This window comes from Pithys albifrons, chromosome 5, assembly GCF_047495875.1.
Source record: "Pithys albifrons albifrons isolate INPA30051 chromosome 5, PitAlb_v1, whole genome shotgun sequence".
Classification (NCBI taxonomy): Eukaryota; Metazoa; Chordata; class Aves; order Passeriformes; family Thamnophilidae; genus Pithys; species Pithys albifrons.
Window position 1 is genome coordinate 60,850,388 of NC_092462.1, and position 22,896 is coordinate 60,873,283.

The window sequence follows — 22,896 nt, forward strand, 5'->3', positions numbered from 1 at the left end:
GGAACCCCACTAGTGACAGGTCTCCAGTCTGTTGCTACCCCGTTCACTCTTGCCCTCTGTGCTTGACCCGTGAGCCAATTGGTCACTCACCACACGATGTGTTTATCCAGCTGTGTGCTGGACATTTTGTCCAGAAGGATCCTGTGAGGGACAGTATTGAAAAATTTACTGAAATCCAAAAAGATTACATCAACTGGCTTCCCTTGATCAATTAGGTGGTTACCATGTCATAATGCCATGACCAGCAGACTGTTACTGATGTACATTTTTATATTCGGCATTGTGTCAGTAGAATAAGCAGGACAAATCACAGAATCACAGAATATTCTGAGCTGGAAAGGACCCACAAGGATCATCGAGTCCAACTCTTAAGTCAATGGCCCACATAGGGGATTGAACCCATGACCCTGGTATTATTACAACCAAGTTTTAACCAAAGCAAATCTTTAAATTTGCAATTTAAAGTGAACACAGAATGGTAGGAGCTGAGAATGAGCAAAGGGCAAAAACTGGTTTGGGGAGAAGTGGATGCAACTGGGTTTTTGTTTTGAAAATTTTCTGCTTGAAAATTGTCTTTTTGAGGGTTTTTATATACTATATTGTTTAAAATAGAAATGCTAATGGCTAGTAATTTTAATTTCTGGTCACTTTCCTTCTTCTTTTCCCCCTTGTCATCTAGGTCAGTGTGGAGACAATATTTTTAATCATGATTTGCCATTTTGAGACCTGAGCAGGATTTTTATGCATATTTCCAATAAAAAATGAATATGGGAGATATTTTTACAGAGCTTTTTCTGTTTTCTAAAAAAGTTCTAAACAAGCTTTCCATTTTGAGAGCTGTTTCAGCCATAATTGCAAGACAGCAAGCATGGCATAGAGCCTGCAATATCACCTTAGGTTTATTTCACTTGGGGAGTAGTGTTAAGGATGAATGCTTTGGTAGCAGGGAGCCTCAGAAAGTTAATCCAAAAATTAAATTGCAAAAAAGGAGTTGGAGGAAATGAAAATGACACTGACATAAGCAGCAGGAGTCTCAGAACCAATCCAACAGTTTGATCTGTTGCCATGTTGTTTGAGTGTCTAATTAAAGAGCTATAATATACACAAGAAAATTTGAAAATAGTGGAAAAATTTAAAGCTAATGTAGATGTGATTTCACAGGAGATGTGCTATTTATTTTGGTTGATAATAAGAATAACTGAATGAGAATGTAAACAGAAGGGTTTGACAGCAGCATATTCATTACCTAAGTAGAATTTGGGCTCTAAAGTAGCTTTCTGCTATTTCTGATCATGGTTTCCCTTCATATTTCTCAAGCCATTACATCAATATTTATACATTTTGGATAACCAAAATCATACAACTCAATCTACTTTTTTTGGTGCTTGTTCTCTTTCCAGGGAACTGTGTTTGAGTTTGTCAGTTCTATGACTACCACTTCAAGCATAAACTCTGGGCCCCTTTGTAGCAAGATCCTTACAGCAAGATTTGGCTGCTTTGACAGCTGTCCTTGCATGGTAAAGACAGCAGTTTAATATAATGGGATGAACATAGATTAAAAAAAAATTCTTCAAATAAGACATCCTACATAGAAGTGTCTGGATCAGAAGGGAAATTATTAATCACGAAATACGAATTTGCAAGGTCTCTTCACATTAACAAATTAAAATACTCTCAGGAGAGCATCAACTGATCTTAGGAGGCTGGACAACAACTCTGAGCAGAAACACAAATAATTCAGAAGTATTTAAAAGCAGAGGAATTTAGGATTGGCCTTGCATGCCAACAAAAAATATTCAGTTACTCTACTTTGAATAGACTCCCTGCAAACAGTGCTAAAAAAAAAAAAAAAGAAAAAGTAAGAGACTGAAATGAGGAATTATAAGCCATCCCAAACACAGAGCAAACTTTCTTTTAACCTAATCAATCACTGCATGACTGTTTCCTGCCTGCAATTCTTAAATGTTTAATAAAAATTAATATATTAACAAAAATATGCATTTAATCAAAATGAGGATATCCATAAAAACTATCCAAAAATATCCCATATGTTTTTTTTATTTACTCATATCAGCATGATGTGAGAACCCTAAGCTTATCTTTGGTGGCTATGTTGATGTGGATCTTCTCCTGCCTTGAGCCAGCCACTGGCAGCAAGTTTGCTGTATGGGAGGTGAGTAAAATGTGCTGCTTTTCTTGTTGGCCTGTGAAACACCTCAGCAGCCTTGTGTTGGAAAAGAAGGATACAGGTTCCCATCCACTATTTTGTACCTTCTACATCTCATGCTTTTAGATACAGTTTCTTATGATCCCTGTGAAAGATTTCCTGTGTTATTCAGGAGAAATGAATAATCTGTCCTCTGATTATAATTTTATCAGAAAGCTGAGATAATCTGGGCCAGGTCAGCTGGTAGGAGTCAGCAGCTACCCCACAGCTGGAGTGGGCCTAGTTTATCTTAGATTTTGGAAGGTCATTTGGTACAATTTTTGGAAGGTACTTAAAGTTCTATTTCTTGGTGGATTTTTTTCCTTGTTCCTTTGCTTTGATCTGATAGATTTTGTTTTCTTTTTCGTAAGCTTTTTCTTTTGTTTGAAAATCCAATCATCTTTTCCTGTAAAGGAAAATCCTTATACTCTCCACAGCACTATTTTAAAATGACATTTTAATTTCAGTTAGAAAGTATGCTAATGGTTTTGAATTCTTTCATTTTTTCTATTGCTATTGCTATCTGTAGCTGCTGAAATTTTTAATATACTTATATTTAAAAAATACTTTGAATAAAAAATAGTTTAAATTCTCTCAGACTGCTGTTCAAGAAACCTCACAGTTCACATTTTTCAATTCATTTTCCATTAGAGAGCACTGTCACATTCAGCACAGGGCACTATACAATATCCAAGCAGTGTGAAGTCTCTGGAGACAGTGCAATATGGTGAAGGGGTACAGCCACAGGAGGAGAGTGCTGTGGGATCGTGTCACTGGAAGATAGGAACTTTCAGGTGTATTACAAAAACAAAAATAAGCAAACTTTCTGCCCATTAATCTGGTGGCTGTTGGAGCAGTGCTACTCATGGAGCAGCTGGTGAAGCAGCAGGAGGTGGGTGTGCAGGTGAAAGCAGCAGTAGAGTTTGAGATGGTTTAGAATACAGGAAGATGCCTGATCTGAAACAAGTAATACAAATATTGGTACTGTGGAAAATAAGAGGAAAGTGAGGTGGTAAGGGCAGTTTACAGATATGAAGTTACTGGGACTGGAAATTGTTGTGCTATGGGTGTTACCACTGCTACCAGCAGGGAGTACTTCGTGCAGTGGTTGCTGATAAAGGGCATCTGCTCATACAGGACAATATCCTGGGGTAGATAGAGTTGCTCAAAGGCATCTTCCAGGCTAGTGGTAAAACCAGTGATACATCTCACTTTCTAAAAGCTCTCCTTTGCTGTAGGCACAAGGTCTCACAGCTCCAAGAGTGGCCAGGCACTGCCTGAGCCTGAATACTGGCACTGGCACTGGGACAAAATGTCAAGGAGCCATGCATGGTTTTTTTGTTAGTCTGGACTATGAGTTTTAATCAGACTTCTGGAGACCAAGACAATGAGCTCTCAGTCCAGTTGGCTAATGGTGACCATACACTGAATAGCATCATGTCCCCACTCACCTGACACTGTCCCAGACAGCTGCATTCAAATATTGTTACGTATTTTAAATTTAAGGAACAAAGTGGCAGGAAATGGAGGAGCAGGAAGAGAAAAAGCAGTGGCAAAGCTGACAAGGTTTTGTGTGTGGCTGAAGGACAAAGATGATACAGCAGGGAGAAACCATGGAAAGGGAACGGGAAGGGTGATTAGATAGCCTAATACATTTTTTTCCTTCAGCGTTTAATTTCCTTAGGAGTATATGCTGTATTTTATGTCAGTGGGAGATAATGAAGGAGCCAAAAGATAATAAGCTTGGTATTCAGAGAAGATCCCAAGAAGTGGTATGTTACAGATCTTTTTGGAAAGCTGAAATTCTCTGGTGATAGAAGATGGATGAGTTGGCTGGATGCCCCATGAGATTTTCCTCAGTCAATCTAAAATTAATTCGCCTTCATAATTAAAATACATTTTATATTTTTAGGAGCAGCTCTTTAAGTGGTTTTTTCTCTACTGCTTTTTACTGTGTATCAGAAGCAGGCCACTTTAATTGCTAGTTTGCCTAATTTAGAATGAGAAAACCCCCAGGATGTTCAAGGCTGCCTGTCTTAGCTACTCATTTGATCTTGTACCCACTGTATAAGCTAAAATATATTTTTCTTTGCAATAGATCTTTAGGGCAGTGACCTGCTAGTATTAATATGCAGATAAAGAGCTGTGGCACAGTCAGACAGGGCAGGTTTCCAAAAGTCCCAGGGGTAGTAGGTGATGGACCAAGATTTTGAACTTCAGCCTCTCAGCCTTGAATTGTTCTTCCTGTGGAGTTATCTGGGCCTGATACATGTATGAGGGGTTATGCAGAGGCCATGTGAATCCCTGAAAGTGTCTTTAGATCTTGTGGGGCCTTGTGGCACCAACTGGCCAAGTGGAGTTTTCAAAAAATGCTGCAATGGTTTATCCCTGATCCTCGTACAGCCATTGATAAAGCTCCCACTGCTTTCAGTTCTGATGGTTCCACTGCTGAAGCTCTCTGGAAAAACCTTAAATTAAATAATTTTTTCATCCCATTTTACTTTTTTTTTAGCATGCTTTGGTGGAAACTTCCTCTGTGGTAAACCCAAACCAGGTTTCTCCCACCTCCTTCCCAGTTTTTGTTTGGGCTGTTTAACTGAGAATATCCCACTACTGATGACAGCCAGCTTCTGTTTCTGTTAGAGTGAGTGTGAGTCTAGCATCAGGAGCAACAATAGCAGTAGCATCTGCCCCTTACTTAAAGTAGTTGCAAACTGGAAGATGGAAATTCAGTAATATATGTTGGCAGATTTCCTGGTGCTCCCAGGCACTCGATCACTGCAGTTCATCTGAATTCCAGTTTACCCCACAGGAATACAATGAGTCAATTAACCCTTTAAATAAATCAACTAATTCCAGAGCAATTGCACAGCATCTGTTTTTGTATTTTATCAGTTACATAATAAAAATCTTCCTCTTGTCTTTCTGTTTCCTACTGTATTCTGTGCTGTGGATAAATTCCACCAGTGCTTGCCAAGTCACAGTTGCAGAGACCTACTGCAGAAAATGGAACCAGAGACACACACTGAGAGAAATCCTCTTTAATGCAGTGCTTCAAATTGAATGCCTGCAGTGCTACACAGAATCACAGAATGGTTTGGGTTGGAAGCCACCTTAAAGATCATCTGGTTTCATGGCAAATTTAAAACTAAAATCCACACCTCATTAACAATGAATCCTGATGAGTAAATCAAGTAGATGAAACATCAATAATTTATGGTGATGAACTCAGCATTTTCCTTCTCCCTTTTTCTTTTCTATGTTGCATCCTGGAAGCCAATAGCATGTTACAAATGAGGTGCCAGAGATGAGCTAGAAAGAAAAAGCTAGGAGCTTTTCTAGGGAGACAGAGAATAAATACAGAACCTCCACAAATGCAAACACACATGCTTTGGACAGGTAAGAATTTTGAATTGCACAATGTTTTATCTTCTCAGTATTTCCCAAATGGCAAAATATATCCCCAGGAAAAGACATGACAGCAGACGAAAAGCAAAGAGAACCAGAAAATAAAATTCAAATCAGAAAGCCTACCATAATACAGTTGGGAATTACTTGTTCCCTGAATGATAAAGGAAAAGTAGTAGGCATGACAATGATCAATTTTGCTCAAAGAAGGGAACCAATTTAACGGTGGGTAAACGTCTTACACATATCCTGGTTGAAATAGAACAGAGGGAATGAACCAAATGATTAGATTTCAAAGTGTGAATGAGCTTGTGTCATTTTTAATGTACTGCTTTGGAATATAGCTCTGTTTTGTGTTGGTTTTTCACTCTGTGTTATTTCTTCAGTAGCCCAGCATGGACTTACCTTAGAGTTTTACCCTATAATAGTTTCCAGATCAAATATCCCATGTGTGACAGTAGGATGGACTTTTTTAAGAAACCCTTCTATGTGTTCATGGTCTCTCTTATCCAGGTCTATTAATCTTACCTTCCTTTTTGTATAAACACTTGGCAAATATGTTTTCTGCTAGTGAAGGAAATTATGGAGTCAGGTGTTCCTTTGAAAAAACTTTTTTCTTTTCAATGACTATGAAAGTTCTGTTAACTTGAATGCAATAAAAAACTCCTGAACATTAATATAATGAAGCTTTAAATTAAGTAATTTCTTCATTCAAAATTTCTTTTTTATTTTTTTTCATGATACTATAGCCATGGCTTTTATTCAGAGCCATAGTACAGGAAGCTTTCCTAATGTGATTGTCACCCTGCCTCTCTAGTAGGTAGGTTTTTTTCATAAAATCATGCTTAAATCCAACTTTAGTCTGTCTTCTTGTAGCCCATATAATTTTCAGGTGAGGCTGCCATTGTTTCAGCAATCACTAAGAAGAAATATTGAGGCTGGAAATAGTCAGGGTTGTCCATGGTTAAAAGCAATAGTGAGTGTGTGGTAGGCAGTGGGGAAATTTATAATGTGATATAAACCTTGTAGCTCTAGTTCATCTAAGCTTCTCAAGTAGTCAGTAGAACTATGATTTTTTTGTTTCCAGGCTTGTGTTTAATGTTGATTTCTCTATTGAGTAACAGGTTTAAGAGACCGATGGTGTAACATTTTTTTGGGTGACAAGTGCTCTTCTGGTATCTACTGGTTAGTGTCCTGTATTGTTTACTTGTGAGTTTGCTCTGGGTAACAGTGATTATTTGGTTTCATAAATGTGATTTCAATGAGGAAAGAAGGTGTGTTCCATGTTCATAGACCTCCTAGGATGTGTGTTCGTGGAATCCAAGCTAGTGGCTGTGGAGATGTGCTGTCAGGTCCTGCATTTATTCCTCAGACATAGTCAGATTCCTGGTTTATAGAGGTTTACATCTGAGAAGAGTTTAATAAAGTTGGGATGCTGCTAGGAGGTGAAGTTTGAGAAATTTTCATTAGAATATGGTTGTCTTCCAGTTAGTTGTTGGTCTTAGGTTAGAATGAGAAATAATCTCTTCAGAGTAATGTTTTGGAAATGTTCAAAGTCCTTTTAAGTTCATTAACGTGTATATTTTGACTGTTGTCTTTAGAAAAAGATTGGAGAGAATTGAAAGTATGGCTCTACATAAATTTTTTCTCATGCATCTGTTGATTTTATTCATGCAGGTTTAGTGCTCTACTAATAATTTTTTTCTAACAGGAAGCAGGTTGTAGGCTACCACTCCTTATGATGAACATATGAAGATTTATAGGTTTAGAGACAGTTCTATGAAGAATGCTATTTAATAAAAGTTTGTTGTGAGTTAAATCAGGTGGAAAAGCTGAAATTCTGGTTAGTGGATACTTTCTCTTGGAGTTCTAGAAGAGATTATGATGCCACTTTGATGAGAGGTACAGATATTTAGACTGGTCACATCCATGATGGCAAGGATCACATTAATGGGAATACGAGTTAACTAAGATATCACATAGTTTTGTGTACACAATTAATAGGGGAGGCAAAATGGTACTTTTTAAAACTGGGTAAGTCATCTTCAGCTGGATAGCACGGTTTGAAAAATTCTTTGGTCATATTATAAAAAAAGGCTCAAGCAACTGCAATTGCCTTGGTTAGTCATCTAATCATAAGACTCTACAGACTGAAGGACAAAAATTTTTCTGCCTTTAGGAAATTTTTTGGATTTTAAAAGAAAACTTGTTCTTTTATGGTGAAATTAAAGTTTTTATTTGGTTAGCTCTTTGCATAAGATTAATTGGCACTTGCTGATCACAAAGAATTTAGTGAAAATCCAGAGGGTCAAATGAAGCCCTAATGAAAAGAGAGAAAAATGAGCACTTCAGCTGATATGGAAGCATGTAGGCTGACTGGTAGTAGCAAAGGAAACAAAGCCTTTTTACAGGACTGGATAAATCCATGCTTGGTGTACCATAACTAATACACAAGAAAGAATGAACTTGTTATGAAACACACCAAAATTTTAATGTTATACCAACAGGTAAGGAAGTGTGCTGACTGTATTTTCAGTGTCTGACTAGAATGACAGTAACAATTATTTCTCAGGAATTGTTTTACAGAGAATTTAAGATGTATGGTATGTGTATCATATAATTGGCATCTGTATTGCCTCGGGACTGAATCAATGTATTCCAAGACTACAGCTACATAAACTTCCCTTCTTATATAAGAAAAAAGGGTTTTTTTGTGGTGGTAGTCTGCAGAGTCAGGATGAATTGCATAAATATAAATTTAACTATTACTAGGCTGAACTGCTTAGGAAAGACTTCATATAATTTCAAGGGTATTTTAAAAATTTTATTTATTCTGGATTGGCCATAAAGATGGAAAGAATGAAAAGAAAAATAGGTGTTCCTCTTATTTCTGTGTTACTCTAGTACTGAGAGATGTTTTTGTAGCAGTATTTCATCTGTTTATTTCTGATGCAGATCTACCAGGCATCAGGACTGAAAATGTGGTAAGAAAAATGTCAGGCACAGCCTTGTGTAGCCCCTGTGACCCACATCACACTAGGCAGTAGCTGTAAGAGCCATGTTTCTACTGTTGTTTCCTCATTATCAAAATGGCTAGAGAAAGTACAAGTTTGCTGGATTCACACCAGAAAAATATTTTCAAAGTTTTTCCATCTCTTAGGGAAAACAATGGATTTTAAGTAGAAAATGGGGAAGGAATATCTGAATGGGGTATGAGTTTTCATTGCATAAGGACGGACTTAAAGAACATCCCTGAAGCTAGTGCCTTGAAAGCATTCCTGCCACAGCCAGACATGCTCTGTGACTTTTAAAGTTACCATCTTCCACATTTTACGTGATGTCTACCTGCCTCTTCCTATTTATATAATACTCCATCCTGCTGGTTTTCTACACCCACATCAGTGATCTTGTTCTGTCCCTGTCTGCAGTCCCTTGGCTTCCACAGAGCCCAACACTTTGGTATGCTTTGTTCTCCTTCCTGTTATCCTAAGAACAAGGTTCATCAAAGCTGGTCTTGTCCACTATAACTTCTGGTAGGGGATTGCAGCACCCATTGAACTAAGCTTGCTCATGATGTCTGTATTCAGACCTCTCACAGGCATGATTACCCTGTGATCTCTGTGCTACTTCTAACTGCAAAATATCTCCTTGTCTTGGTTTGAGATAAGCAACTTCCAACCCCCCCAAGCACAGAGAGAAAAGCCTCCCTCCTAACACCAGGGAAAGGGAGGAAAAGAGAGAGGAAAGAAAAAAACACTTCAAACTGCATTTATACTAAATCTACATATATTTTTCACAGAAAGAAAGAGACAATTAGAAGAGAGTACAAATATACACTCACACAAGTCTACAACAACAAGTTCCCCACGTCAACTTCTTAACAAACACACAAATTCTACTGTCCTAACTACACATTACTTAAGAAGAAGCTTATTCCCCAGGGAGACAAACCCAAGCAGAAAGGAGAGACCCAGAACAACACATTTTACTTTCCTGAGGTACCCTGTGAGCCAGTGGTGGGCCTGGTCCTCTCCATCCCCCCTGGGACAGCATCGTGCATCCTCCCCAGAGGAGGGCTGAGAAGCGACTGACTTAACCACTCCCACACTGGTTCCTCCTTCCCTGGAGATGATGTCATAATGTGGTATGGAATACAAAATTACTGGCTAGAAGAGGTCAGCTGTTAGCTCAGCCCAGCTCAAGTCAGCTGACAGCTTCGGCCTAGTCCACACTTCAGGGCCCAAATCTAGGCCCACCTAGGTGAACCCATAACATTCTCCACCCCTTATTCCATACCATATTATGTCACTCATATCTTAGGTTCTCATGCTTAAACACTTATTTTTTTTTTCAGGGCTGATTTCCACCCCTCCATAATGTGGCTAAGAGTCCATTAGGATGGGGTAGATATTTCAGATGGAAACAAAGCAGGTCATCTCAGGTTATCTTATCTGATGGTTCATGTCTTTCAATAGGGTTACCATCCTCTCTTCAGGAGTCTCTAGTTTCCCACTGGGGTTAAAATAGTGTTCACAGTCAGATCCACCCCTTGGCCTCATCCACCTACAGGTGGTCTGAGGCATCATAGGCCCACTGAGCCAGGAACAACCCTCCCCCAGCCAGTCCAGGGTGTGATGTTCTTCATTGGCTCGGCTCTTGGGCACATCAACACTCACACGATGGGTTTTCAAAGATTCAACTCAAACGGCAGTGTCCCACCACACATCAACAGCTTACACAGGCTTCTCTTCATGTCTTTCTCCTCGGTCACACAGAAGTACTACAGTTCACCATGTGAGCCATCCCCCTTAGCAGCAGTCCTAACAGCTTTGGCAGCCTCGGAAGCAGCCCCGACAGCAGCACAAGCAAGCAGCAGAGGCAGGAGCAGCCCCGGCGGCTCGCCAGCCCTGGCTCGCTCGCAGCCCTGGCTCGGCTTGCAGCCTCTCACGGCTCGCGGCCTCTCATGGCTCGCAGCCTCTCATGGCTCACAGCCTCTCACGGCTCGTGGCCTCTCATGGCTCGTGGCCTCTCACAGCTCACAGCCTCTCACGGCTCGCAGCCTCCCCCGGCTCGCTCGCAGCCCTGGTGGCAGCCCCGCCAGCGACAGCCCCGGCTCCTGCGGGTCGCTCAGCACTGCGGGCGCTGGTTCCGGGCGCCGCATCTGTCGGGTTCTCTGCAGGGGGTTCCGCAGCACCTCTTTTCCTCGTTCACTGGGGTCTCACAATGGCAAACACGCTTCACAACTGTGGATAACCTTAAGAATAGTGTTCACGGTTAAATCCACCCCTCGACTTTATCCACCTGCAGGTGGCCTGAGGCACGATGGGCCCATCGAGCCAGGAACACCTCCTCCCCATGCCAGTCCAGGTGAGATGCTCCTCATCAGCTCCTGGGCACATCAGCATTCACATGATGAGTCCTCAGGGATTCAACTCAAACAGCCGTGTCTTGCCACACACGAACAGCTTACATGGGCCTCTCTTTTCTGCAGTGGCTGCATTCACAGCAGGCACCAGTCGAGCTGTTTGAACTCACAAAGACAGTGAAACAGTAGAAACGAGCATTCAACAGCAAGGGAGAGTTGTTTACATTTTCTGTTCTGGATGTACTTAAACAAGGCACTTATCAATCTATGTTTCTACAACAATCCTCCTGGGAAGCCTGCCAAGATTCTGGGACACCCGCCAAGGTCCTCCGTCGCTCCCGGGTTTCGGCACCATTAACTGTCTTGGTTTGAGATAAGCAACTGCCAACCCCCCCAAGCACAGAGAGAAAAGCCTCCCTCCTAACACCAGGGAAAGGAAGGAAAAGAGAGAGGAAAGAAAAAAACACTTCAAACTGCATTTATACTAAATCTACATATATTTTTCACAGAAAGAAAGAGACAATTAGAAGAGAGTACAAATATACACTCACACAAGTCTACAACAACAAGTTCCCCACGTCAACTTCTTAACAAACACACAAATTCTACTGTCCTAACTACACATTACTTAAGAAGAAGCTTATTCCCCAGGGAGACAAACCCAAGCAGAAAGGAGAGACCCAGAACAACACATTTTACTTTCCTGAGGTACCCTGTGAGCCAGTGGTGGGCCTGGTCCTCTCCATCCCCCCTGGGACAGCATCGTGCATCCTCCCCAGAGGAGGGCTGAGAAGCGACTGACTTAACCACTCCCACACTGGTTCCTCCTTCCCTGGAGATGATGTCATAATGTGGTATGGAATACAAAATTACTGGCTAGAAGAGGTCAGCTGTTAGCTCAGCCCAGCTCAAGTCAGCTGACAGCTTCGGCCTAGTCCACACTTCAGGGCCCAAATCTAGGCCCACCTAGGTGAACCCATAACACTCCTTCACTACCAAGCTTCTCAAATTTAGATCTAAAAGTGGCCTCACCTGAGCTGATGAGCCTGGACAACTCCACAAAGAGAAAAAGCAGACTTTTCCAAAGTTCTGGCATGACTGCATAAATTCAGCTGCTTGCAATGGTTCAGCTCACCATTGCACAGGGATGAGGAAGAGGACTAATCAAATCTATCCAATCAGATACTCATCACCATGCAAGCAGATATTGCCTTTCAACCCTTTCCCATCTACCCTATCTCATCTCCATGTTCCTACTGACATAAAATAAACACCGCTTTCCTCACATGGCTGTCAGAATGGAGAAAGCATTCAATGTTGGAGATGAACAGGGTGGGAGCAGCATTTATGAGCACTTCTTCTTCTCTAAGAGGCATTAGCCCGTATTGTTGAGGACTGAGAGTTGCCAGTCTAAGATGAGCTGAAATATATCTAGTCTTGTTTATTGCCTTGTTTTGGTTCCAAAATGTTAATATCAAAGTATATCTTAAACACCAGTAAAGCAGAACACAAACACATGGATGACTTAATCTGTCTGTTGTACATATGTTGGTTCATTTCTATTTCACAGGTTTCAGTTGGTGAAATAGTGACAAGAAAGATTTAGTGGTAAACATCTCCTGAGAGCTTGTGTATTTTAAAGTCAGTTATTACAATAGCATCTAAACTACAAGAATAACAGTAAATTTGATTTAACAGGGGGCAAAAGAAAGGCAGGCAACTCTTCTGAATGTGGATTGCTGGAGCAGGAGAGCTGCATTTTCTCCCCTTTGGCTGCTGAATGTTGCCACACTGAATGCTAGGAATGTTGAGTTCTTGGTAGTCATTTTGCTCATTTCAGTCCACGATGCCCCTGACTTATGTCTCAAACCTGAAGATTTCTAGAAAGTCTTAATTAGGCTTGCAGTGTCAGGAGGGTCCTTGACATAAGGAGTGTGGCAGGCGTTAAAGGAAAATTAGGAGGACAGTTTTGGAAGTGTCATCAAACCTCTGAAAACCGAAAGATAGATCAATACACAAAGGAAGGAGGAAAAAGCAGAATGCAGAGACTCTTTATGGTGATTATGTGACAACTCCTATCAATAACAGCGTCCTATGTATTCATTGGGTCCTCAGCACTGGTTTTGCTCTGTGTTGTAAGATAATCCTGAAACTAACTCAGTTATAATCTTAAATCAAAGAAGAACACTTGGGAAATGGTTAGGAAGGGTAATAGTTCAAGGAAACAAAATTCTACAAAAATACATTTGCTAGCTTGCATGAAGGATCAGCACACACAGACATCTCCTTTGACTCCAGAAGCATCTGCACACATGTATTTGGGGGGGTTGTTTTTCTGTTTATTTTTTTTAATGTGAAAATGCCAGTGTCTTTTATACAAAAAACTTCTTTATGTGGATGACCTTGAAAGAGGTATCTGATCATTTGGACTCAATAAAATTCTTCCTAGGTCAGAGAGGGTTTTAAATCAATCTGATGCTCCAATTATTTTTATTACCTTTGTAGTTACAGGTAAAGGCAATATTAACTGTTTCCCAGCCTCAATTTAAAAGCAGTGATCCTCTCCACATTAATCCACAATATTTCTGTTATTCTTATGGCTGAGGAATATATTAAAGAAAATTACTCCATGCTAGTTTACAGGTAAACTGGAAGGAGAAATGGGCCCACCAAAAGAGAGATTACAAGTCAGAGTTACAATTTAATGAAAGATATTACAATAAATACACTGACACAAAGAGAAATTGCTTCCAACTCACAAAACCCAGCAGTATAACCCAGTGTCCTGGGGCACAAACCCAAGGGAATTTGTTAGCCCTTGTGCTGAGACCCACGTGGTTCCCCCAAGTCCAAAGCAAAAGCAAGTGAAAAACCTATTGGTGCAGGTGATGGCTGTAGTCTGGGTCGAGAGTGGTGGTCTCCTCCTGTTGAGGACCTGCTGCTCCTCTGGATCTGACAAGTGGGTCTCAAGGTCTTCTTATCCACTACTTATGTACCCTCAGGGAGCACCCAGTCCCTCCCCCAGGGCGGGGACTCACACAATGGGTGATTAACTCTGGGAGCCATGGGGTATTGTTGAACCGTTGATGGCCCATTAGCAGTCATGCACCCCCCCCCCCCCCCCCAAGCTGAGTGTGAAGGTGCTAATGACTCCCTGGGCAGCTGCTGCTAATGGTCCATTGTTCTTGGGAAATGAATAGAGGGGGTAGAATAAACAGCTTTAATCACCCCCACACAATGATAGCTGGTCCCACCTGCTGAACTAGGACAACTGTAAACATATGTTTAAACTGGGCAGTATTTTAGGATGAAAGAGAGTATGGGACAGGAAAGTATGTTATTGTTCTTCCTCTCAGAAAAAGGAGAAAAACCCAAACCCTAAAATAAAGTATCAGTGAGCATTACCAGAAGTTCAACTTTATCACTAAATGCAGCCTTTATAATTACTCACTGAATGGGAGCACGACATCAGCGCTCCAGCCTATAGAAAGTGCGATGTCTGTGCACATCATTTGCCTTTAGTTCAAAATGAAGAGCCTGAATGCAATTTGAGACAGTCTGAGCCAAAGAGTAGAGTCGATGGCTCAGATGACAGTCTGGGGTTCAGCATAGCTGGCCTGGGTGGGGTCCCACACTGAGCAGGGAGCTGCCAAGCGAGATCACTGAGTAAGCAAGCCACGTTGTGAAATAAGTCTTCCAGGCCTTCATAGGCCGTATACTCTCTCTCATTAAATAACACACTGAATTGTCCCTTAGCCAGTCCTAGAGGGTTAGTGGTTTGGTAGTCAGCCAGCATCTTGTTATAAACTTTCTGGCACAAACTAGTAATATTTGTAACAAAGTCTATGGATGTGTTAACATAAGGTATTTGGAAACACTCACTTAAATGTCCCAAAAGAGGATGAATTTCAGTACTTTCATTACTTATTTCACCAAAAATATCTTTACGAAAAAAACATCAAGTCAAGACTCGTGCTCAAGAAATAAACCAGAAAATCGTATGTTTGATTAATGCTTCATAGTGTCTTTTTTTCCTGCTAGTGTGATATCCATAACCAGGTCACGAATGTCCCTTATGTATCTATGATAAATACTTTTCCTCTGGATTAATGATAAACATTTTTGCTCCACATAGCAAAATTCAAAGGTGGTTACTTAACAGCAATTTGTAATGGAAGTCACAGGGTGCTGTTTTTCTACATGTTTTCTGTATGGATGAAAAAAGGAATTCTCAAAGGGCTGTTTCTAGACAAAAAACAGTCTTTCTGTCTGTAAACAGATGCCTTACTGGAAGCCATGGTGTCCTTGTAACTTATTAGTGGAGCTCAAGAGGCTCTGGACAGTGGTAAAGTCCATGCTAAGACATACAGCTGCATTCTGGTGCCTCTATCTAGAAAACTCAGTTTGGCAAATTCTTGTTAATATGACTGAAGATTGGGGGTTGTGCCCTTAAAGCACCAGTGGCTATGTATTCCCCAAAGTAGGAGAGACTTTTTCTGAAATGAAGGCTTATTATAAAGCATTCTCTACGATTCCTGGTACAGTAATTTCTTATGAGTAGGTAGCACAATTATTCACGTGGTGTTTGGAGGCCACCATGAACATTTGAGCCCTGATGTGTTGTGAAAGAGTCAGGATCTGAGTTTTTGACTTTTGTATTTGTCTAGAGAACTGATAGGTGTCTAGGCTTGTAAGAAAACCCTCTGCAAATCCAAATATTTTGCTGTAGAAATAGTATAGTCAATGTATCAAGAGTATCTCATGATACCTTCTGAGTCAGCTGGAGCATTTCAGAAGGGTTTTATGCATTTGTACAAATCATCTAAGGCTGAAATAAAATACTTGGAACTGTGGTAGCATTTGGTAAGCATACTTAATACATATATCGAGTATGCTGATTTATCTCATAGCAAATGCAGGCAGTTGTCTTTGTTGTTCTATAGGTCAGTTATGGATAATTCTTGATAGGGTGGAACTTTATATCTTTTATATAGTTTATTCTTTTGCAGTTTTTGGCTTATAGAGGTCATCAGATGCAATTAGTTATGTGACTAATTCATGAGTCACTGTTTGAGAGTCAAGGATGATGGTTCACTTTGACAAAAGTTATTAATAAAATAAAATAGGTGTCCAGCCCTATATTTTAAGGTCCTAGAAGAATCGGTCTCCTTCCACAAGGAAAATAATGTGGTAAGTCCTTTTCTAGGTTAGCTTTTATGCCAGAAGAACATCCTTCACAGGATTATCCTCTATGAACAAGTTAATATATGAAGTAAGAGGGAGTTTTAAATAAGAGTTGACTTACACAATACATGCTAGAGGATACCTGACCTAGTGACAGTGTCTGGGAATAGTCTTCTCTCTCTCTTTGTTTTTTGTTTTTTTTCTTTTTTCCCCTTCCCCTGCATTTCACATGGGCTGCTCTTAGTCTCAGGTTCTGGTTATGACTACTCAGAGTATGGACATATGTGAGTGCCTCTCCTTGGACCTGAGGGCGTGCAAGGCAGCTTTCTGCTGGTTGTGTTGAGTTTCATTAGTGCAATGCTACTGCTGAGATGATTCATTCTTTCTCCCTAGGGGATTTATTTATTTGGGGTATGCTGTGGCCCCTGGGACAAAGCAGGGATCAGTCTGGAGTGCTCAGACTTTGGACAAAGTTTGTGCTGGTTCATGTAGGTCTACTTTTTGGGCTGTTGTGTGCAGGGTTTGGGTCTTGTGCCAAAGGTGGGTGCCTGTGGGTGCCTGGGTGCAGCCTACTGAGGAGCTGCACAGACCTGCCTGCCAGCTAAAGTTGGAGGCGCATCTGGAGTGAACCTACTATACTCCTGCTGTTTGAAAGCCAGGCCAACCTCAGTATTACCTCAGTTTTCTCAGAACCTGTCCGCCAAAGTGCTGCATTGTAACCCTCTGAATCCAGTGCATCTTGGTGAAACTGTGTGGGCAGAAGTGCAGCCAGCAGCCCACAGGACATGATCTCTGCCTGTGACTTGGTACTGGGCAGGGGTAAATTGGAGCACTGAGTTCAATTCTGTCTTTGTCAGCACAAGAAAGACATCAACCACATGAAGCAACTCCAGTGGAGGGGCCACTAGAGTGGTGGGGGCTGGAGCAAGTGATGTAGAAGGAGAAGCTGAGGCAGTTGGTTTACTTTAGCCCAGAGAAGGAACAGCTGAAGAGAGGTCTCCTGGCTGCCTGCAGCTACCCATTGGGAGGATGTAGAGAAGATGAATCCAGACACTTATGAGAGATGCAGAGTGAAAGGGCAGAAGGCAACAGACACAGCTTGGAAGACAGAAAATTCCAGTTAACTATTACAAATATTTTTCACTGTAAGAGCAGAAAAAGGTGGAGCAAATTGACTGGTAGAGGTGCTGGAGTCTTCATACTTGGAGATGCTCAGAACTCAAGAGGAAAAGTCAAAAGTAAGCTGACATAGTGCAGCTGATCTTGCTGGTGTTGGGTAAAATGAAATACTCCAATTCTTTCCAAAATAAGTTATGTTGTAATTCTATTTGTGATCTACTGTAATTCTCAGAGTAGATCAGCACTGTCTCAAAAACAGCCTTGCACTGCATAGACAAAGGTGGGTGACTACTACTACTTTCCTTCTTGGAGACCACTGAAAAAGCAGGAGAGGTGGAACATTATAGTAGATCTAACCAAACTGGTTTTTTAATTGAAAATCCTAAACTATAAAAACAACCCCCATCAGAATCCTAAAAGCCAAAACATCTCAAAGAGAAAATAAAGTAAAAATATTTTAAACTGATCAACATTTTGTACAATTCAGTATAAAACTTGTCTCAGGTTATGTTACCTTTTTCTGCCCTTTTTGTTACTGAGCATAAAACCAATTTCCTGAATTAAAAAAAAGAAAAAAAACAACCAAAAAGACCCCAAAAAACCAAAAAACCCCCCATCTAATGCAGATGTAGAAATGTACAATTGTGAAAATATTGAAATGAATATTTCACTTTGTACTTGTAATCCTGTTTTAAGATCACTGTGCTGGAAGCTGAGGCAAGACTTTGAGACATTGTCTGTCATCCTCTGAGTCTGATGTAAACTGTTTCAGCAAGTGTTCTTCTGCCTGGTACATTTTTGCCAGAGATCTGCACACAGTTCTCTAATTCTCTTCATGACACAGTAAACTTTAGTGAAGTCAATACCTACTCTGGCAGCAAAGTAGAAATGAGTGAGACTCTTTATTTTTAGAGCTCTAAAATAGCCACTGAGCCATCCTTTGAAAAAACACTGTGGTCAGGGAGGTCTGGTGAAGTAGTGTTGGGTTTTCAAAGGGACAGAGACACAGACAACCGTATTCTTGAGCATTTCATGCTGACTTTCTGTGAAGTGACAAGGATGGCTTCCCTGGAGGGCTGGCTAGCTTTAGGGTTGAGATTAAACAGCTGACTTTACCCCTCCTAAATAACGTGCCAAAGATATTACTGCCTCTCCTGTTTCAGTGCCCACTCACTGGAACTTCTGCTAGCATCAAGGTCTGGTTAATGTGGTAGTAAGCCCTATAACCAGGGTCCCCTGCCACTTGAAAGTACGTATTTAAAGGCAATTTTGAATCCGGAAAGGAAGAAGGAAGAGAGTGTAATGCTGTGCAGTTTCAGCTGCTAATTGTGCACAGATTAGTTAATTAGATAATTAACATAAGAATGCTCTCTTTTCATATTAGAGCATCATACATTTACAATAGAGCTGTTCATAAGTAGAGCGCTATGCTGTGGGAAACACTAATTAATTTTACAAATTTGGACCTTTAATTACTAAAGTGCCGTGCTTTCTCAATGTTTGTTTTAGAGTAATGTTAACTGATTAATGCCTGTTTGGAGAAGTATTTATTCTCCCTGCCAGTTGGACACATTCCTCTTGCTGTGCGACCAGAATTCCAGTTTATTTGCAATATTAACTGCACTGCACTTCAGAGGAGCCTGAAGAGAGCAGACTGCCTACAAGCCCACCTGACATTGGCTCCACTACCTGCAAAAAACAATGCAGCCCATCATTTCCAGTTAGGACCCATCCTAGTCAGATATCCCTGCTGCCTGCATACTCAATTATTGGAACAACATTCATCCTGGCTTGAAAGCAGAATCTGGAAAAGCTGCAGCTGGCAGATGCAGCACCTGCTTCCTTAGCAGCAGTTCTCAGAAAACATCAATCCATGTACCAGGCACTTTACTGGCTCCCTAATGATCTCTGAGTCAATTTTTAGGGCCTTGTGCTGGGTTCTCAGAAGCACTTATGTGAGTTGGGGAAATGTCAGCAATGTCTGCACAGTCTTGATGGTCTCCTCCTTGGACTCCAGATCCTACCACCTCAACAGTATTAGATCTATGGGTAACTCTGCAACACTACCACTACCCCCACCTCCTTTTAAAGTTGTGTCATTGCTCAAGGATTAATTCAACAATTATTGAACCAAAGAGAAAGCAAGCCTCAACATGATTCTCTTGCCCAATATGACTTACCTTTGCTTGAGTGAAGGAAGATACGAGCTTGCTTCCTGCTAAAAGGCTTCTTTATGCAACACATGAAAATTTTTGAGTTAGGAAATTGGAGCACAGAGCTTCAATATCCTTGGTGGACACTTCTCCCACCTATCTAGGTCACCCATTGTGGCCATTTTTCTTCTGGTGTGCAAGTGGAAGTGGCACAGCGTTCTCACCCTTGTCTATCTGCACAAGGAATAAAAAAATACCTAAATTAGTAAAACTTTTGTGAAGCTGCATCTGTCAGGACCACCTTAAAGGTGAGATTTAGGACATATTTTTATATCTTTCTTCTGGCTGACAGCTGCAGTAGAGCTATAGATGCCAGTCCAAAGTACGTACCACTCTGCACAGAAGGCTTAGCTGCCTAGCTCAAGGCTGTTGGGTCTAATCTGAACAGAAGATGTCTGCGTGGCTTTCTAAGTATAGTTCATAATTCTTTCAAATCTTTTGGTAAGTGAGAGCTGACTCAACTGTGTAAAAGTTATACCTGTGACTAATCAGTAGCTGAAAACTTTCAAGTTAGCCACTTGATCAGCAAAACTCAGATATCAAAGCTGAATGAGCTTTAAAGAAATACTTTCAATCTTTTCCACTTGTTCAACTAATTTTTCCAGTACCTTAACCAGCTTCAACAGGGAAAATAGAAGAGAAAACAACAGAAAGATAGGCTGAATAGATACACATGAAGATATTTTTAATATGAGCTCATTCATTTTGAGAAATAACAGCAAATCTTTTCACTGTGATACTGCTGTCCCCAAAAGCACCTTGAACCTTAGCAGTATTCCTAGAAGAAGGAGAAGCAAGAAGAAAAAACATCACTAATTGTGGGATGAAGGGTGTGGAAAAGGGTCCTTAGTAAGGGAGGGGTAGTATGACAGTAGAAATTACCTTATACAGTTGTTACTTGTATTTTGCTTCCTGCCTAAACTGCTGCTATGTTCATTGCAGGCTTTAAGTTACTGCAATCATTCATTGAGGTAACAGTACAAAGCTGCCAATTTGAAAACAAGACTTTGCTCAGTAGCAGAAATAAATAAAAAATTCAGGGGTAAGTCTGAAGATTACAAGGACCTTGAAAATACTACACAAAATGAGCCTTCTAATTTAAGTAAGGAAAGAAATTAAGATACAGATTTTGCTCTCAGCCTGCTGGGTTAGTCCTATTGATTCTGGATAGGCCACACATTAACTACCATAACAGACTTTAGATAATTACAGTATTCATTCTTTGGATAGCATACTTTTTATGCTTGGTTTATGTCTTGAATTTTATCCCCTAGATTATTTCTAGTGGTAGAAATTTTTGAAGGCATGAAATGACTGTATGAAATGTTTCAAAGGAACACCTTCAATGTTTTTTTTGAGTATAATTGTTTGGCCTTATATACCTGGTTCATCCAGTGAGATCCTCCAATTCCTTCTAAGCCTTTATATTTCTGAACAAAAACGTTTCATGTTTGCTCAGGTGAGGGGCAGGATATGGGACACATGTACTTGTTTCATTATATTCTTAAGACATGTCTGCATCTAATAATGCAGTTTCTGAACGGCTGCTTTCTTCTGACTTTTCTTTTACTCACAGTATTTTCCCTGAAGCAAAGGTCTTCACTTATTCCAGCTCAGTGTTTACTGTGCTGCCCCAGTAATGTTTTCCAGCATTTGTTAGGATGACTGCTCATTTTGTTTCTTTGAAAATGTCCTTCATAATCTTCAGAAGCTTGTGCTAGCTGTGGTAAAGTCGTCTTTACCCACGGAGGTCAGAAAGCAGCAATGTGCAGAAGGCAGCTCTTCTAATTGTATAGCAGTTCCACTGGGCAGCAGGTGAGGGAGGTTTCTGCAGCTGAGAGATGTCTAGCTGAATTCCAGTGCTACAGCATCTGCAGTACTTACTGTCTGACTGAAGTAAGGATTGAAGAGAGGATATTTTCTCCCTTGTACTTTCTTTCTCTCTGGTTCTTGCCTGTGTGTGCACTTTCTGTTGAAACAGTAGTTCAGCTGGTAGATGTGATCAAGGTCCAGTCTTCTCTCTCCTGAGACTGTTTCCTCACATGCATAGGATGTTGCATGTAGCAAGCAATACTACAAGGTGCCCTGTTTGTATTAATGCTCACAGGAGACATTTTTCATGTTTCCCATCAAGGATGCCTGTGAGACAGAAGCAGAATTAAAGCTGCTTAACCGAGGCCATGTCTCAGAGGAGAAGCCTCTGCTCGTATTTTACTAGTGGGTTTGGATATAAATATTTTTCCCTTCCACCATTTCAATGCTGTCAAAAGTACTAGTTTGGACTCATTTTAAACTACCAAAAAAAGTCTTTACTGATGTAGTTTAACTTTTGGGGAGGAACAGGCAGAAGCACACCTCTGTCAACAGAAGCTACATCACTGAAGAGAGTTTCCCTTCTGGGAAGAGTGTTTTCCACTTCTCAGTGTCAGTGAAACTGTAGTGGGAGTTCTGCAATTGCTGTGGGAGTATGGGGATAGATGTATCCATGGAATTAATAAGGTGTTAAGATGGAAAACATGTTCTAGCAAAGGATTGTCAAAAAGTATTGATGACTGAAGGTGAAAATATCAGGCGGCTCTGAGTTAATATTTTGGCAGAACATTTCTGTATGCAATGCAGGCTATTTATGGCAGCTTCTCAAGGAATTAGTGACCTTTGAAATGGTGCTGAAGTGGCAGAAGCAGCAGAGTGACATTTGTTGTTTTCTGTAGTACTGATCAGACACACAATGTTGACTTTATAGAGACATTCTCTTTCAGTGTGGGTTACTCGATCACAAGAGTGCCCTGGCAACAAAATATAGATATATATATAAAAGCATGATAAAGAAATGCTTTGAGAAGTGTTGTTTTCTAGCCCAATATTGAACACGGGTTAGATTCTACTTTTTTAATTCTGGAAATTTTGTTGACTTGAGTGGGCTTTGGCTCAGATGCTGAAGGAATGGAGAGGTACCCACTGTGGTACAAATGTGTTGATGGAAGAAGTTGCTATTCTCATGTACTCATCACTGTCTGCAGGGGTGATTACTGTCCCTAGCAATTTCCCAGTTAAAGTCACTTAAGCTATCTTAATTGATTTTTCCTGAAGTAAATTAGAGTGCTCTGACAGCCTGCTTTGCCAGCCCTCTGGTGGAGGATGTAGCTTCCAGAGGGTGGGTGATTGAGCGGGCACACATGGATCTATAAGAGGACTACTGCCTGTCCTCTGAAGAAAAGTAAGTTTGCTGTTTGTCTAGACAATATCAGACAGTCACTTTGCCAGGCAATAGCTTGCATTGGACTTCTAGATTTTTAAAAAGCTTTGTTGTTATCTCTGGATTATAAACAACATATTGCACTCTGCTTATTGTGGTTTGTTTAATGCTATGTCCACTTTTAGCTAAACAAAAAATAATTAAT

At 40.6% G+C, this 22,896-nt stretch overlaps 1 long non-coding RNA gene across 4 annotated transcripts in view; it reads left to right on the forward strand.

Moving 5' to 3' along the window:
- The window catches only part of LOC139672532 (uncharacterized), a 185,742-nt gene that overhangs the window by 69,164 nt on the left and 93,682 nt on the right, over positions 1-22,896 (forward strand). For 2 of the 4 annotated variants that reach the window (XR_011697945.1, XR_011697946.1), the window contains exon 4: positions 2,075-2,173. The exons of the other annotated variants lie outside the window; for them this stretch is intronic. This is a non-coding gene — a long non-coding RNA (uncharacterized lncRNA). The remainder of the gene's footprint in view (positions 1-2,074; positions 2,174-22,896) is intronic. 4 annotated transcript variants of the gene reach the window in all.